The 15,623-nt window shown below is 55.8% G+C and overlaps 18 non-coding genes and 1 pseudogene across 18 annotated transcripts; all 19 read left to right on the forward strand.

The window, feature by feature from the left end:
- Nucleotides 1-2,234: 2,234 nt before the first annotated feature.
- On the forward strand, nt 2,235-2,412 carry LOC136932212 (U2 spliceosomal RNA; annotated as a pseudogene).
- Nucleotides 2,413-3,180: 768 nt separating this feature from the next.
- On the forward strand, nt 3,181-3,298 carry LOC136932247 (U5 spliceosomal RNA). The gene has a single exon (XR_010874546.1). It is a non-coding gene; the product is annotated as a U5 spliceosomal RNA (small nuclear RNA).
- Nucleotides 3,299-3,660: 362 nt separating this feature from the next.
- Nucleotides 3,661-3,851, forward strand: LOC136932204 (U2 spliceosomal RNA). Its single transcript, XR_010874537.1, has one exon. It is a non-coding gene; the product is annotated as a U2 spliceosomal RNA (small nuclear RNA).
- A 764-nt stretch (nt 3,852-4,615) lies between these two features.
- LOC136932248 (U5 spliceosomal RNA) lies at nt 4,616-4,733 on the forward strand. Its single transcript, XR_010874547.1, has one exon. It is a non-coding gene; the product is annotated as a U5 spliceosomal RNA (small nuclear RNA).
- A 362-nt stretch (nt 4,734-5,095) lies between these two features.
- On the forward strand, nt 5,096-5,286 carry LOC136932216 (U2 spliceosomal RNA). Its single transcript, XR_010874538.1, has one exon. It is a non-coding gene; the product is annotated as a U2 spliceosomal RNA (small nuclear RNA).
- A 776-nt stretch (nt 5,287-6,062) lies between these two features.
- LOC136932249 (U5 spliceosomal RNA) lies at nt 6,063-6,180 on the forward strand. The gene has a single exon (XR_010874548.1). It is a non-coding gene; the product is annotated as a U5 spliceosomal RNA (small nuclear RNA).
- A 406-nt stretch (nt 6,181-6,586) lies between these two features.
- Nucleotides 6,587-6,777, forward strand: LOC136932228 (U2 spliceosomal RNA). Its single transcript, XR_010874539.1, has one exon. It is a non-coding gene; the product is annotated as a U2 spliceosomal RNA (small nuclear RNA).
- A 756-nt stretch (nt 6,778-7,533) lies between these two features.
- Nucleotides 7,534-7,651, forward strand: LOC136932250 (U5 spliceosomal RNA). The gene has a single exon (XR_010874549.1). It is a non-coding gene; the product is annotated as a U5 spliceosomal RNA (small nuclear RNA).
- A 362-nt stretch (nt 7,652-8,013) lies between these two features.
- On the forward strand, nt 8,014-8,204 carry LOC136932240 (U2 spliceosomal RNA). Its single transcript, XR_010874540.1, has one exon. It is a non-coding gene; the product is annotated as a U2 spliceosomal RNA (small nuclear RNA).
- A 768-nt stretch (nt 8,205-8,972) lies between these two features.
- Nucleotides 8,973-9,090, forward strand: LOC136932252 (U5 spliceosomal RNA). Its single transcript, XR_010874551.1, has one exon. It is a non-coding gene; the product is annotated as a U5 spliceosomal RNA (small nuclear RNA).
- A 362-nt stretch (nt 9,091-9,452) lies between these two features.
- LOC136932251 (U2 spliceosomal RNA) lies at nt 9,453-9,643 on the forward strand. The gene has a single exon (XR_010874550.1). It is a non-coding gene; the product is annotated as a U2 spliceosomal RNA (small nuclear RNA).
- A 776-nt stretch (nt 9,644-10,419) lies between these two features.
- LOC136932254 (U5 spliceosomal RNA) lies at nt 10,420-10,537 on the forward strand. Its single transcript, XR_010874552.1, has one exon. It is a non-coding gene; the product is annotated as a U5 spliceosomal RNA (small nuclear RNA).
- Nucleotides 10,538-10,943: 406 nt separating this feature from the next.
- On the forward strand, nt 10,944-11,134 carry LOC136932263 (U2 spliceosomal RNA). The gene has a single exon (XR_010874561.1). It is a non-coding gene; the product is annotated as a U2 spliceosomal RNA (small nuclear RNA).
- A 756-nt stretch (nt 11,135-11,890) lies between these two features.
- LOC136932255 (U5 spliceosomal RNA) lies at nt 11,891-12,008 on the forward strand. The gene has a single exon (XR_010874553.1). It is a non-coding gene; the product is annotated as a U5 spliceosomal RNA (small nuclear RNA).
- A 362-nt stretch (nt 12,009-12,370) lies between these two features.
- On the forward strand, nt 12,371-12,561 carry LOC136932274 (U2 spliceosomal RNA). Its single transcript, XR_010874572.1, has one exon. It is a non-coding gene; the product is annotated as a U2 spliceosomal RNA (small nuclear RNA).
- A 768-nt stretch (nt 12,562-13,329) lies between these two features.
- Nucleotides 13,330-13,447, forward strand: LOC136932256 (U5 spliceosomal RNA). Its single transcript, XR_010874554.1, has one exon. It is a non-coding gene; the product is annotated as a U5 spliceosomal RNA (small nuclear RNA).
- A 406-nt stretch (nt 13,448-13,853) lies between these two features.
- Nucleotides 13,854-14,044, forward strand: LOC136932287 (U2 spliceosomal RNA). Its single transcript, XR_010874583.1, has one exon. It is a non-coding gene; the product is annotated as a U2 spliceosomal RNA (small nuclear RNA).
- A 764-nt stretch (nt 14,045-14,808) lies between these two features.
- Nucleotides 14,809-14,926, forward strand: LOC136932257 (U5 spliceosomal RNA). Its single transcript, XR_010874555.1, has one exon. It is a non-coding gene; the product is annotated as a U5 spliceosomal RNA (small nuclear RNA).
- A 406-nt stretch (nt 14,927-15,332) lies between these two features.
- LOC136932299 (U2 spliceosomal RNA) lies at nt 15,333-15,523 on the forward strand. Its single transcript, XR_010874594.1, has one exon. It is a non-coding gene; the product is annotated as a U2 spliceosomal RNA (small nuclear RNA).
- The last annotated feature ends 100 nt before the right edge of the window (nt 15,524-15,623 follow it).

Consider the following 15,623-nt stretch of genomic DNA (forward strand, 5'->3'; position numbering starts at 1 on the left):
CGGGAAGGAGGATCACGGACAGCCTGGTACTGATCAGAGACGCCATCTGTTTTGCGAGAGACAGAAACATTCGGCTAGTAGTCCTAAATTTAGATTTTGAGAAAGCCTTTGATCGGGTCTCGCACCAGTACCTTTTCAAGGTACTGCAAAAAGCGGGTTTTCCGGGGAGATTCCTAGCTTGGGTGGGACTGCTGTATGGGGACATTACCAGCAAAATCCTTGTTAACGGGTTCTTATCCAAAGCAGTGGAAGTTAACTGCGGCGTCCGTCAGGGGTGTCCCTTATCCCCCTTACTCTATGTCTGCTGTATAGAGCCGCTGGCGCAGATCTTGAGAAGGGACCAACTCATTTGTGGGTTGGGGATCCCGGGGACTGGGGGACTGACTGCCAAGTGCATTTTATACATGGACGACATCAACATTTTATGCACTGACCTTTTATCCGTAGACAGGACCCTGGACCGGACTGACTGGTTTGGCCTCGCTTCGGGTGCCAAGCTTAACAGGGACAAGACAGAGGGGAGACTTTTCGGACCGTGGGGTGGGACAGACATGACTAGGCTTCCCATGACGACGACCCAGACCGACCTCCGCATCCTCGGGGTACAGTTCGACCGGGAGGGGGGAGGGAGCGGAAACTGGGAGGGCTTACTGACAAAAACCCGACAGAGACTGACGTTCTGGGGACTCAGACGACTGACATTTGAAGGCAAGGTTTTAATCATCAAAGCAGTGATTTTACCCTTGTTCTTATTGATCGGTTCTGTTTTTATCCCCCCCAAACCCATTCTTTTAGTCCTCGACAGGATGGTGTTTTATTTCATCTGGGGGTCCAAGTGGGAGCGCCTGAAAAGAGATGTAGTGAAGAGAGCCCCACGAAACGGAGGGAAGGGACTCCCGGATTTTAAAGTGTTCTTTGGTAGCCGGTACACCGCACTCCACCTGGCACTGGCGACGACCCCATCCGGAAACCACAAGACCGCGGCCCTGACCAGATTCTGGATGGGGTCCTACCTCAGGCACCTGCAGTGGATCCCGAAAGACCTGAGGACGCCAGTGTCTTTTAACCTCCCCCCGGCCTACCTTTTTATTAAGACGTTTTTAAAGACACACATTTTAGAGAAAGAACCACTCACCGTTTTAACCAAACACCGCTCTGTTCTCTCTCTTGTGCAGGAACGGGAGGAAGTGACCCGAGTGCGCCGACTCGCCCTGGGTGAGTCGGCCACGGTCTGGCGGAACGTGAGCCACCCTGCCCTGCTGAACAAGCACCGAGACCTCTCCTGGATGGTGGCCCATGAGATCCTCCCGGTCAGAGCCGTCATGCACTCCCGGAGGCTGGCGACGACATCCAGGTGCCCGCGGCCGACTTGTGGCGGAGAGGAGACCGTGAGGCACCTGCTCTGGGAGTGCAGTGCCGCCCGGGACCTGTGGATCCTGGCGGGGCCCCTGATAACCCCGTGCCTGCCGGCAGGGGAGGTCCTAAACGCACAGCTGGTGCTCTACGGGGTGAGCCAGAGGACCATGACATCTGGACAATTCCGCCAACTCTGGCTCACCCTGACATGCTTCAAAGAAGCCCTCTGGACCTCCAGGAACCTGCTGGCGGGGAAGCGCGTGGAGATGTCCACCCAGGCAGCGGCGGAACTGGCTGCAGAGACCCTCGGGTGGTACATCCCACGCGCCATACGGAAGGGGCCCCCCTCCACGTGAAGTGGTCCGGGCGGCAGCGGCCTGGCTGCGCCGGAATGGCTGCCCAGGTCGAGGATCTCCGCTGGGCCCCGGAGGGGGAGGACTCGGTGGCTTGTTCAGCGGGGCAGGTAGAGGCAAGCCAGACAAGCTCATCCCGGTCCTGCACAATTGAGGAACAGAACCTTTAAATGCACTCACACACACACACTCACATAGCCACACAAGACACATAGCCACATACGCACACACACACACATAGTCACACACACACGTCACATTTTTAAAGACACATTGTAAAACATTCCTTTAAAGATGTCTTAACCAAGTGTACATTCTTTTATGGCTTTTTAACACTGCTGTATTTATTCATGATCACCTTGTTGTTTTAGCGGGCACTTTTTAACTACGATTTCGATTCAGTGCTTTTAAAGTAATTACACCAGTGTTTTAGCGCCCCCTATGCCCTGTAATTAATGTACCTTTTAAGAAAAGAAAAGACATGTAAAACGAATTGTTTTTATGAACTGTCAACGGTGAGAACCAATAAATTTTTCTCAAAAGAAAAAAATCTGTTCTTATCAGTTTAATATCTGATATGTCCTCCATGCGAGGACAACATATTAAACGGATTTTTGCAACAGGGAGTCGGAACAGGGGCTCGCTCCGTCCGCTCCGCGCATCGCCCCGGTATTGCAGCGTCTCCGGGAAGGGTGCAATCTTTCTAAGCGTGTCAAAGAGAAAAGCTAGTGAGGGAGGGAGGGAGGGAGGGAGGGAGGGAGGGAGGGAAGGAAGGAAGGAAGGAAGGAAGGAAGGAGGGAGGGAAGGAGGGAATGTCTGAATGAGTGAGGTTTGGGGGAGAGGGGTTTAGGTTAGGGCTAGGGTTTTTGGGGTGAGGGTCAAAAAACCCTCAAAAGGGGGGGGCCCCCCAACAAAGCGGAACAAGCGATCCCTACCAAAAAAACGGGGTGAAAAGGGGGTGTGGGCGGAGCCCTGTCGGCCGGTGGCGTTTTCCCGCCCTTTTAGATATAAAAAAAAAAAAAAAAAAAAAAAAAAAAGGGAGTGACTGAGTGACTGAGTGAGTGAGTGAGTGAGTGAGTGAGTGAGTGAGTGAGTGAGAGAGAGAGAGAGAGAGCTGGCTGACATTCAGCGGGGCCGAGGTGAAAAACTGGAAGGCAATCGGAAAGAGTTTTTTATCGCCGTGTCAGTCGACACCAACACAGAGTCGATTGGCTGGAAGGCGCATACGATAAACGTGTAGGGATCTTAATGGAGAATAAGCGATCAATGAAATGGATAAAGTGCCGTAAGGAAAAGCCAAGCGGGCGGGCCGAGCCCCTCTGCGGCCCGTGGCGTTTCCGCGCCTTTTTTTTCCCGAGAAGGATGCGGTTCGCCCCGGTTCTCCCCGGTTCTCCCCGGTTCGCCCCCGCGGACGGGTGAGTCAGGGCCAACGGAGGGGTTGGGGGTAGGCCGTTTGGGTCGTTTCAAATCGACGCTCTGGTTCCCCTTCAGCACGCACAAGCCTTTCGCCTTTTACTAAAGACTTCCGTGGAGGGGAGCGCCGACGAGTGAAACGTGGTATTTTTGGGAGGCTTTGCCCGAGGGAGGGCAGAGCCTGATGGACGTGTGACAAAAGCAGGGTGAGGTTGGCTTTGGGGTTAGGTGCGTGCCTGCGGGTAAGGCAGGTTTTGTCTTTGCTTCTTCTGTAGCTGTTTCAATTCTGTTGCCTTTTGGCCTGGGCTTTCCGCTTCCGTCCCTGCTTGTCCTGCGGCTTTTGGCCTGGGCTTTCCGCTTCCGTCCCTGCTTGTCCTGCGGCTTTTGGCCTGGGCTTTCCGCTTCCGTCCCTGCTTGTCCTGCGGCTTTTGGCCTGGGCTTTCCGCTTCCGTGGTTTCGGCCGTTCTCGGTGTGGTGACCGAGCGGCCCAGGTGGTGCACGGAGGGTCCGCGCGCCGGGGGCGTCCGATAATGCGGTCATCGCTTCTCGGCCTTTTGGCTAAGATCAAGTGTAGTATCTGTTCTTATCAGTTTAATATCTGATATGTCCTCCATGCGAGGACAACATATTAAACGGATTTTTGCAACAGGGAGTCGGAACAGGGGCTCGCTCCGTCCGCTCCGCGCATCGCCCCGGTATTGCAGCGTCTCCGGGAAGGGTGCAATCTTTCTAAGCGTGTCAAAGAGAAAAGCTAGTGAGGGAGGGAGGGAGGGAGGGAGGGAGGGAGGGAGGGAAGGAAGGAAGGAAGGAAGGAAGGAAGGAAGGAGGGAGGGAAGGAGGGAATGTCTGAATGAGTGAGGTTTGGGGGAGAGGGGTTTAGGTTAGGGCTAGGGTTTTTGGGGTGAGGGTCAAAAAACCCTCAAAAGGGGGGGGCCCCCCAACAAAGCGGAACAAGCGATCCCTACCAAAAAAACGGGGTGAAAAGGGGGTGTGGGCGGAGCCCTGTCGGCCGGTGGCGTTTTCCCGCCCTTTTAGATATAAAAAAAAAAAAAAAAAAAAAAAAAAAAGGGAGTGACTGAGTGACTGAGTGAGTGAGTGAGTGAGTGAGTGAGTGAGTGAGAGAGAGAGAGAGAGAGCTGGCTGACATTCAGCGGGGCCGAGGTGAAAAACTGGAAGGCAATCGGAAAGAGTTTTTTATCGCCGTGTCAGTCGACACCAACACAGAGTCGATTGGCTGGAAGGCGCATACGATAAACGTGTAGGGATCTTAATGGAGAATAAGCGATCAATGAAATGGATAAAGTGCCGTAAGGAAAAGCCAAGCGGGCGGGCCGAGCCCCTCTGCGGCCCGTGGCGTTTCCGCGCCTTTTTTTTCCCGAGAAGGATGCGGTTCGCCCCGGTTCTCCCCGGTTCTCCCCGGTTCGCCCCCGCGGACGGGTGAGTCAGGGCCAACGGAGGGGTTGGGGGTAGGCCGTTTGGGTCGTTTCAAATCGACGCTCTGGTTCCCCTTCAGCACGCACAAGCCTTTCGCCTTTTACTAAAGACTTCCGTGGAGGGGAGCGCCGACGAGTGAAACGTGGTATTTTTGGGAGGCTTTGCCCGAGGGAGGGCAGAGCCTGATGGACGTGTGACAAAAGCAGGGTGAGGTTGGCTTTGGGGTTAGGTGCGTGCCTGCGGGTAAGGCAGGTTTTGTCTTTGCTTCTTCTGTAGCTGTTTCAATTCTGTTGCCTTTTGGCCTGGGCTTTCCGCTTCCGTCCCTGCTTGTCCTGCGGCTTTTGGCCTGGGCTTTCCGCTTCCGTCCCTGCTTGTCCTGCGGCTTTTGGCCTGGGCTTTCCGCTTCCGTCCCTGCTTGTCCTGCGGCTTTTGGCCTGGGCTTTCCGCTTCCGTGGTTTCGGCCGTTCTCGGTGTGGTGACCGAGCGGCCCAGGTGGTGCACGGAGGGTCCGCGCGCCGGGGGCGTCCGATAATGCGGTCATCGCTTCTCGGCCTTTTGGCTAAGATCAAGTGTAGTATCTGTTCTTATCAGTTTAATATCTGATATGTCCTCCATGCGAGGACAACATATTAAACGGATTTTTGCAACAGGGAGTCGGAACAGGGGCTCGCTCCGTCCGCTCCGCGCATCGCCCCGGTATTGCAGCGTCTCCGGGAAGGGTGCAATCTTTCTAAGCGTGTCAAAGAGAAAAGCTAGTGAGGGAGGGAGGGAGGGAGGGAGGGAGGGAGGGAGGGAGGGAGGGAGGGAGGGAGGGAAGGAAGGAAGGAAGGAAGGAAGGAAGGAGGGAGGGAAGGAGGGAATGTCTGAATGAGTGAGGTTTGGGGGAGAGGGGTTTAGGTTAGGGCTAGGGTTTTTGGGGTGAGGGTCAAAAAACCCTCAAAAGGGGGGGGCCCCCCAACAAAGCGGAACAAGCGATCCCTACCAAAAAAACGGGGTGAAAAGGGGGTGTGGGCGGAGCCCTGTCGGCCGGTGGCGTTTTCCCGCCCTTTTAGATATAAAAAAAAAAAAAAAAAAAAAAAAAAAAGGGAGTGACTGAGTGACTGAGTGAGTGAGTGAGTGAGTGAGTGAGTGAGAGAGAGAGAGAGAGAGCTGGCTGACATTCAGCGGGGCCGAGGTGAAAAACTGGAAGGCAATCGGAAAGAGTTTTTTATCGCCGTGTCAGTCGACACCAACACAGAGTCGATTGGCTGGAAGGCGCATACGATAAACGTGTAGGGATCTTAATGGAGAATAAGCGATCAATGAAATGGATAAAGTGCCGTAAGGAAAAGCCAAGCGGGCGGGCCGAGCCCCTCTGCGGCCCGTGGCGTTTCCGCGCCTTTTTTTTCCCGAGAAGGATGCGGTTCGCCCCGGTTCTCCCCGGTTCTCCCCGGTTCGCCCCCGCGGACGGGTGAGTCAGGGCCAACGGAGGGGTTGGGGGTAGGCCGTTTGGGTCGTTTCAAATCGACGCTCTGGTTCCCCTTCAGCACGCACAAGCCTTTCGCCTTTTACTAAAGACTTCCGTGGAGGGGAGCGCCGACGAGTGAAACGTGGTATTTTTGGGAGGCTTTGCCCGAGGGAGGGCAGAGCCTGATGGACGTGTGACAAAAGCAGGGTGAGGTTGGCTTTGGGGTTAGGTGCGTGCCTGCGGGTAAGGCAGGTTTTGTCTTTGCTTCTTCTGTAGCTGTTTCAATTCTGTTGCCTTTTGGCCTGGGCTTTCCGCTTCCGTCCCTGCTTGTCCTGCGGCTTTTGGCCTGGGCTTTCCGCTTCCGTCCCTGCTTGTCCTGCGGCTTTTGGCCTGGGCTTTCCGCTTCCGTCCCTGCTTGTCCTGCGGCTTTTGGCCTGGGCTTTCCGCTTCCGTCCCTGCTTGTCCTGCGGCTTTTGGCCTGGGCTTTCCGCTTCCGTGGTTTCGGCCGTTCTCGGTGTGGTGACCGAGCGGCCCAGGTGGTGCACGGAGGGTCCGCGCGCCGGGGGCGTCCGATAATGCGGTCATCGCTTCTCGGCCTTTTGGCTAAGATCAAGTGTAGTATCTGTTCTTATCAGTTTAATATCTGATATGTCCTCCATGCGAGGACAACATATTAAACGGATTTTTGCAACAGGGAGTCGGAACAGGGGCTCGCTCCGTCCGCTCCGCGCATCGCCCCGGTATTGCAGCGTCTCCGGGAAGGGTGCAATCTTTCTAAGCGTGTCAAAGAGAAAAGCTAGTGAGGGAGGGAGGGAGGGAGGGAGGGAGGGAGGGAGGGAAGGAAGGAAGGAAGGAAGGAAGGAGGGAGGGAAGGAGGGAATGTCTGAATGAGTGAGGTTTGGGGGAGAGGGGTTTAGGTTAGGGCTAGGGTTTTTGGGGTGAGGGTCAAAAAACCCTCAAAAGGGGGGGGCCCCCCAACAAAGCGGAACAAGCGATCCCTACCAAAAAAACGGGGTGAAAAGGGGGTGTGGGCGGAGCCCTGTCGGCCGGTGGCGTTTTCCCGCCCTTTTAGATATAAAAAAAAAAAAAAAAAAAAAAAAAAAAGGGAGTGACTGAGTGACTGAGTGAGTGAGTGAGTGAGTGAGTGAGTGAGTGAGAGAGAGAGAGAGAGAGCTGGCTGACATTCAGCGGGGCCGAGGTGAAAAACTGGAAGGCAATCGGAAAGAGTTTTTTATCGCCGTGTCAGTCGACACCAACACAGAGTCGATTGGCTGGAAGGCGCATACGATAAACGTGTAGGGATCTTAATGGAGAATAAGCGATCAATGAAATGGATAAAGTGCCGTAAGGAAAAGCCAAGCGGGCGGGCCGAGCCCCTCTGCGGCCCGTGGCGTTTCCGCGCCTTTTTTTTCCCGAGAAGGATGCGGTTCGCCCCGGTTCTCCCCGGTTCTCCCCGGTTCGCCCCCGCGGACGGGTGAGTCAGGGCCAACGGAGGGGTTGGGGGTAGGCCGTTTGGGTCGTTTCAAATCGACGCTCTGGTTCCCCTTCAGCACGCACAAGCCTTTCGCCTTTTACTAAAGACTTCCGTGGAGGGGAGCGCCGACGAGTGAAACGTGGTATTTTTGGGAGGCTTTGCCCGAGGGAGGGCAGAGCCTGATGGACGTGTGACAAAAGCAGGGTGAGGTTGGCTTTGGGGTTAGGTGCGTGCCTGCGGGTAAGGCAGGTTTTGTCTTTGCTTCTTCTGTAGCTGTTTCAATTCTGTTGCCTTTTGGCCTGGGCTTTCCGCTTCCGTCCCTGCTTGTCCTGCGGCTTTTGGCCTGGGCTTTCCGCTTCCGTCCCTGCTTGTCCTGCGGCTTTTGGCCTGGGCTTTCCGCTTCCGTCCCTGCTTGTCCTGCGGCTTTTGGCCTGGGCTTTCCGCTTCCGTGGTTTCGGCCGTTCTCGGTGTGGTGACCGAGCGGCCCAGGTGGTGCACGGAGGGTCCGCGCGCCGGGGGCGTCCGATAATGCGGTCATCGCTTCTCGGCCTTTTGGCTAAGATCAAGTGTAGTATCTGTTCTTATCAGTTTAATATCTGATATGTCCTCCATGCGAGGACAACATATTAAACGGATTTTTGCAACAGGGAGTCGGAACAGGGGCTCGCTCCGTCCGCTCCGCGCATCGCCCCGGTATTGCAGCGTCTCCGGGAAGGGTGCAATCTTTCTAAGCGTGTCAAAGAGAAAAGCTAGTGAGGGAGGGAGGGAGGGAGGGAGGGAGGGAGGGAGGGAGGGAGGGAGGGAAGGAAGGAAGGAAGGAAGGAAGGAAGGAGGGAGGGAAGGAGGGAATGTCTGAATGAGTGAGGTTTGGGGGAGAGGGGTTTAGGTTAGGGCTAGGGTTTTTGGGGTGAGGGTCAAAAAACCCTCAAAAGGGGGGGGCCCCCCAACAAAGCGGAACAAGCGATCCCTACCAAAAAAACGGGGTGAAAAGGGGGTGTGGGCGGAGCCCTGTCGGCCGGTGGCGTTTTCCCGCCCTTTTAGATATAAAAAAAAAAAAAAAAAAAAAAAAAAAAGGGAGTGACTGAGTGACTGAGTGAGTGAGTGAGTGAGTGAGTGAGTGAGAGAGAGAGAGAGAGAGCTGGCTGACATTCAGCGGGGCCGAGGTGAAAAACTGGAAGGCAATCGGAAAGAGTTTTTTATCGCCGTGTCAGTCGACACCAACACAGAGTCGATTGGCTGGAAGGCGCATACGATAAACGTGTAGGGATCTTAATGGAGAATAAGCGATCAATGAAATGGATAAAGTGCCGTAAGGAAAAGCCAAGCGGGCGGGCCGAGCCCCTCTGCGGCCCGTGGCGTTTCCGCGCCTTTTTTTTCCCGAGAAGGATGCGGTTCGCCCCGGTTCTCCCCGGTTCTCCCCGGTTCGCCCCCGCGGACGGGTGAGTCAGGGCCAACGGAGGGGTTGGGGGTAGGCCGTTTGGGTCGTTTCAAATCGACGCTCTGGTTCCCCTTCAGCACGCACAAGCCTTTCGCCTTTTACTAAAGACTTCCGTGGAGGGGAGCGCCGACGAGTGAAACGTGGTATTTTTGGGAGGCTTTGCCCGAGGGAGGGCAGAGCCTGATGGACGTGTGACAAAAGCAGGGTGAGGTTGGCTTTGGGGTTAGGTGCGTGCCTGCGGGTAAGGCAGGTTTTGTCTTTGCTTCTTCTGTAGCTGTTTCAATTCTGTTGCCTTTTGGCCTGGGCTTTCCGCTTCCGTCCCTGCTTGTCCTGCGGCTTTTGGCCTGGGCTTTCCGCTTCCGTCCCTGCTTGTCCTGCGGCTTTTGGCCTGGGCTTTCCGCTTCCGTCCCTGCTTGTCCTGCGGCTTTTGGCCTGGGCTTTCCGCTTCCGTGGTTTCGGCCGTTCTCGGTGTGGTGACCGAGCGGCCCAGGTGGTGCACGGAGGGTCCGCGCGCCGGGGGCGTCCGATAATGCGGTCATCGCTTCTCGGCCTTTTGGCTAAGATCAAGTGTAGTATCTGTTCTTATCAGTTTAATATCTGATATGTCCTCCATGCGAGGACAACATATTAAACGGATTTTTGCAACAGGGAGTCGGAACAGGGGCTCGCTCCGTCCGCTCCGCGCATCGCCCCGGTATTGCAGCGTCTCCGGGAAGGGTGCAATCTTTCTAAGCGTGTCAAAGAGAAAAGCTAGTGAGGGAGGGAGGGAGGGAGGGAGGGAGGGAGGGAGGGAGGGAGGGAGGGAGGGAGGGAAGGAAGGAAGGAAGGAAGGAAGGAAGGAGGGAGGGAAGGAGGGAATGTCTGAATGAGTGAGGTTTGGGGGAGAGGGGTTTAGGTTAGGGCTAGGGTTTTTGGGGTGAGGGTCAAAAAACCCTCAAAAGGGGGGGGCCCCCCAACAAAGCGGAACAAGCGATCCCTACCAAAAAAACGGGGTGAAAAGGGGGTGTGGGCGGAGCCCTGTCGGCCGGTGGCGTTTTCCCGCCCTTTTAGATATAAAAAAAAAAAAAAAAAAAAAAAAAAAAGGGAGTGACTGAGTGACTGAGTGAGTGAGTGAGTGAGTGAGTGAGTGAGAGAGAGAGAGAGAGAGCTGGCTGACATTCAGCGGGGCCGAGGTGAAAAACTGGAAGGCAATCGGAAAGAGTTTTTTATCGCCGTGTCAGTCGACACCAACACAGAGTCGATTGGCTGGAAGGCGCATACGATAAACGTGTAGGGATCTTAATGGAGAATAAGCGATCAATGAAATGGATAAAGTGCCGTAAGGAAAAGCCAAGCGGGCGGGCCGAGCCCCTCTGCGGCCCGTGGCGTTTCCGCGCCTTTTTTTTCCCGAGAAGGATGCGGTTCGCCCCGGTTCTCCCCGGTTCTCCCCGGTTCGCCCCCGCGGACGGGTGAGTCAGGGCCAACGGAGGGGTTGGGGGTAGGCCGTTTGGGTCGTTTCAAATCGACGCTCTGGTTCCCCTTCAGCACGCACAAGCCTTTCGCCTTTTACTAAAGACTTCCGTGGAGGGGAGCGCCGACGAGTGAAACGTGGTATTTTTGGGAGGCTTTGCCCGAGGGAGGGCAGAGCCTGATGGACGTGTGACAAAAGCAGGGTGAGGTTGGCTTTGGGGTTAGGTGCGTGCCTGCGGGTAAGGCAGGTTTTGTCTTTGCTTCTTCTGTAGCTGTTTCAATTCTGTTGCCTTTTGGCCTGGGCTTTCCGCTTCCGTCCCTGCTTGTCCTGCGGCTTTTGGCCTGGGCTTTCCGCTTCCGTCCCTGCTTGTCCTGCGGCTTTTGGCCTGGGCTTTCCGCTTCCGTCCCTGCTTGTCCTGCGGCTTTTGGCCTGGGCTTTCCGCTTCCGTCCCTGCTTGTCCTGCGGCTTTTGGCCTGGGCTTTCCGCTTCCGTGGTTTCGGCCGTTCTCGGTGTGGTGACCGAGCGGCCCAGGTGGTGCACGGAGGGTCCGCGCGCCGGGGGCGTCCGATAATGCGGTCATCGCTTCTCGGCCTTTTGGCTAAGATCAAGTGTAGTATCTGTTCTTATCAGTTTAATATCTGATATGTCCTCCATGCGAGGACAACATATTAAACGGATTTTTGCAACAGGGAGTCGGAACAGGGGCTCGCTCCGTCCGCTCCGCGCATCGCCCCGGTATTGCAGCGTCTCCGGGAAGGGTGCAATCTTTCTAAGCGTGTCAAAGAGAAAAGCTAGTGAGGGAGGGAGGGAGGGAGGGAGGGAGGGAGGGAGGGAAGGAAGGAAGGAAGGAAGGAAGGAGGGAGGGAAGGAGGGAATGTCTGAATGAGTGAGGTTTGGGGGAGAGGGGTTTAGGTTAGGGCTAGGGTTTTTGGGGTGAGGGTCAAAAAACCCTCAAAAGGGGGGGGCCCCCCAACAAAGCGGAACAAGCGATCCCTACCAAAAAAACGGGGTGAAAAGGGGGTGTGGGCGGAGCCCTGTCGGCCGGTGGCGTTTTCCCGCCCTTTTAGATATAAAAAAAAAAAAAAAAAAAAAAAAAAAAGGGAGTGACTGAGTGACTGAGTGAGTGAGTGAGTGAGTGAGTGAGTGAGTGAGAGAGAGAGAGAGAGAGCTGGCTGACATTCAGCGGGGCCGAGGTGAAAAACTGGAAGGCAATCGGAAAGAGTTTTTTATCGCCGTGTCAGTCGACACCAACACAGAGTCGATTGGCTGGAAGGCGCATACGATAAACGTGTAGGGATCTTAATGGAGAATAAGCGATCAATGAAATGGATAAAGTGCCGTAAGGAAAAGCCAAGCGGGCGGGCCGAGCCCCTCTGCGGCCCGTGGCGTTTCCGCGCCTTTTTTTTCCCGAGAAGGATGCGGTTCGCCCCGGTTCTCCCCGGTTCTCCCCGGTTCGCCCCCGCGGACGGGTGAGTCAGGGCCAACGGAGGGGTTGGGGGTAGGCCGTTTGGGTCGTTTCAAATCGACGCTCTGGTTCCCCTTCAGCACGCACAAGCCTTTCGCCTTTTACTAAAGACTTCCGTGGAGGGGAGCGCCGACGAGTGAAACGTGGTATTTTTGGGAGGCTTTGCCCGAGGGAGGGCAGAGCCTGATGGACGTGTGACAAAAGCAGGGTGAGGTTGGCTTTGGGGTTAGGTGCGTGCCTGCGGGTAAGGCAGGTTTTGTCTTTGCTTCTTCTGTAGCTGTTTCAATTCTGTTGCCTTTTGGCCTGGGCTTTCCGCTTCCGTCCCTGCTTGTCCTGCGGCTTTTGGCCTGGGCTTTCCGCTTCCGTCCCTGCTTGTCCTGCGGCTTTTGGCCTGGGCTTTCCGCTTCCGTCCCTGCTTGTCCTGCGGCTTTTGGCCTGGGCTTTCCGCTTCCGTGGTTTCGGCCGTTCTCGGTGTGGTGACCGAGCGGCCCAGGTGGTGCACGGAGGGTCCGCGCGCCGGGGGCGTCCGATAATGCGGTCATCGCTTCTCGGCCTTTTGGCTAAGATCAAGTGTAGTATCTGTTCTTATCAGTTTAATATCTGATATGTCCTCCATGCGAGGACAACATATTAAACGGATTTTTGCAACAGGGAGTCGGAACAGGGGCTCGCTCCGTCCGCTCCGCGCATCGCCCCGGTATTGCAGCGTCTCCGGGAAGGGTGCAATCTTTCTAAGCGTGTCAAAGAGAAAAGCTAGTGAGGGAGGGAGGGAGGGAGGGAGGGAGGGAGGGAGGGAGGGAGGGAGGGAAGGAAGGAAGGAAGGAAGGAAGGAAGGAGGGAGGGAAGGAGGGAATGTCTGAATGAGTGAGGTTTGGGGGAGAGGGGTTTAGGTTAGGGCTAGGGTTTTTGGGGTGAGGGTCAAAAAACCCTCAAAAGGGGGGGGCCCCCCAACAAAGCGGAACAAGCGATCCCTACCAAAAAAACGGGGTGAAAAGGGGGTGTGGGCGGAGCCCTGTCGGCCGGTGGCGTTTTCCCGCCCTTTTAGATATAAAAAAAAAAAAAAAAAAAAAAAAAAAAGGGAGTGACTGAGTGACTGAGTGAGTGAGTGAGTGAGTGAGTGAGTGAGAGAGAGAGAGAGAGAGCTGGCTGACATTCAGCGGGGCCGAGGTGAAAAACTGGAAGGCAATCGGAAAGAGTTTTTTATCGCCGTGTCAGTCGACACCAACACAGAGTCGATTGGCTGGAAGGCGCATACGATAAACGTGTAGGGATCTTAATGGAGAATAAGCGATCAATGAAATGGATAAAGTGCCGTAAGGAAAAGCCAAGCGGGCGGGCCGAGCCCCTCTGCGGCCCGTGGCGTTTCCGCGCCTTTTTTTTCCCGAGAAGGATGCGGTTCGCCCCGGTTCTCCCCGGTTCTCCCCGGTTCGCCCCCGCGGACGGGTGAGTCAGGGCCAACGGAGGGGTTGGGGGTAGGCCGTTTGGGTCGTTTCAAATCGACGCTCTGGTTCCCCTTCAGCACGCACAAGCCTTTCGCCTTTTACTAAAGACTTCCGTGGAGGGGAGCGCCGACGAGTGAAACGTGGTATTTTTGGGAGGCTTTGCCCGAGGGAGGGCAGAGCCTGATGGACGTGTGACAAAAGCAGGGTGAGGTTGGCTTTGGGGTTAGGTGCGTGCCTGCGGGTAAGGCAGGTTTTGTCTTTGCTTCTTCTGTAGCTGTTTCAATTCTGTTGCCTTTTGGCCTGGGCTTTCCGCTTCCGTCCCTGCTTGTCCTGCGGCTTTTGGCCTGGGCTTTCCGCTTCCGTCCCTGCTTGTCCTGCGGCTTTTGGCCTGGGCTTTCCGCTTCCGTCCCTGCTTGTCCTGCGGCTTTTGGCCTGGGCTTTCCGCTTCCGTCCCTGCTTGTCCTGCGGCTTTTGGCCTGGGCTTTCCGCTTCCGTGGTTTCGGCCGTTCTCGGTGTGGTGACCGAGCGGCCCAGGTGGTGCACGGAGGGTCCGCGCGCCGGGGGCGTCCGATAATGCGGTCATCGCTTCTCGGCCTTTTGGCTAAGATCAAGTGTAGTATCTGTTCTTATCAGTTTAATATCTGATATGTCCTCCATGCGAGGACAACATATTAAACGGATTTTTGCAACAGGGAGTCGGAACAGGGGCTCGCTCCGTCCGCTCCGCGCATCGCCCCGGTATTGCAGCGTCTCCGGGAAGGGTGCAATCTTTCTAAGCGTGTCAAAGAGAAAAGCTAGTGAGGGAGGGAGGGAGGGAGGGAGGGAGGGAGGGAGGGAAGGAAGGAAGGAAGGAAGGAAGGAAGGAGGGAGGGAAGGAGGGAATGTCTGAATGAGTGAGGTTTGGGGGAGAGGGGTTTAGGTTAGGGCTAGGGTTTTTGGGGTGAGGGTCAAAAAACCCTCAAAAGGGGGGGGCCCCCCAACAAAGCGGAACAAGCGATCCCTACCAAAAAAACGGGGTGAAAAGGGGGTGTGGGCGGAGCCCTGTCGGCCGGTGGCGTTTTCCCGCCCTTTTAGATATAAAAAAAAAAAAAAAAAAAAAAAAAAAAGGGAGTGACTGAGTGACTGAGTGAGTGAGTGAGTGAGTGAGTGAGTGAGTGAGTGAGAGAGAGAGAGAGAGAGCTGGCTGACATTCAGCGGGGCCGAGGTGAAAAACTGGAAGGCAATCGGAAAGAGTTTTTTATCGCCGTGTCAGTCGACACCAACACAGAGTCGATTGGCTGGAAGGCGCATACGATAAACGTGTAGGGATCTTAATGGAGAATAAGCGATCAATGAAATGGATAAAGTGCCGTAAGGAAAAGCCAAGCGGGCGGGCCGAGCCCCTCTGCGGCCCGTGGCGTTTCCGCGCCTTTTTTTTCCCGAGAAGGATGCGGTTCGCCCCGGTTCTCCCCGGTTCTCCCCGGTTCGCCCCCGCGGACGGGTGAGTCAGGGCCAACGGAGGGGTTGGGGGTAGGCCGTTTGGGTCGTTTCAAATCGACGCTCTGGTTCCCCTTCAGCACGCACAAGCCTTTCGCCTTTTACTAAAGACTTCCGTGGAGGGGAGCGCCGACGAGTGAAACGTGGTATTTTTGGGAGGCTTTGCCCGAGGGAGGGCAGAGCCTGATGGACGTGTGACAAAAGCAGGGTGAGGTTGGCTTTGGGGTTAGGTGCGTGCCTGCGGGTAAGGCAGGTTTTGTCTTTGCTTCTTCTGTAGCTGTTTCAATTCTGTTGCCTTTTGGCCTGGGCTTTCCGCTTCCGTCCCTGCTTGTCCTGCGGCTTTTGGCCTGGGCTTTCCGCTTCCGTCCCTGCTTGTCCTGCGGCTTTTGGCCTGGGCTTTCCGCTTCCGTCCCTGCTTGTCCTGCGGCTTTTGGCCTGGGCTTTCCGCTTCCGTCCCTGCTTGTCCTGCGGCTTTTGGCCTGGGCTTTCCGCTTCCGTGGTTTCGGCCGTTCTCGGTGTGGTGACCGAGCGGCCCAGGTGGTGCACGGAGGGTCCGCGCGCCGGGGGCGTCCGATAATGCGGTCATCGCTTCTCGGCCTTTTGGCTAAGATCAAGTGTAGTATCTGTTCTTATCAGTTTAATATCTGATATGTCCTCCATGCGAGGACAACATATTAAACGGATTTTTGCAACAGGGAGTCGGAACAGGGGCTCGCTCCGTCCGCTCCGCGCATCGCCCCGGTATTGCAGCGTCTCCGGGAAGGGTGCAATCTTTCTAAGCGTGTCAAAGAGAAAAGCTAGTGAGGGAGGGAGGGAGGGAGGGAGGGAGGGAGGGAGGGAGGGAGGGAGGGAAGGAAGGAAGGAAGGAAGGAAGG

The sequence above is a fragment of the Osmerus mordax genome, chromosome 23 (genome assembly GCF_038355195.1).
Source record: "Osmerus mordax isolate fOsmMor3 chromosome 23, fOsmMor3.pri, whole genome shotgun sequence".
Classification (NCBI taxonomy): Eukaryota; Metazoa; Chordata; class Actinopteri; order Osmeriformes; family Osmeridae; genus Osmerus; species Osmerus mordax.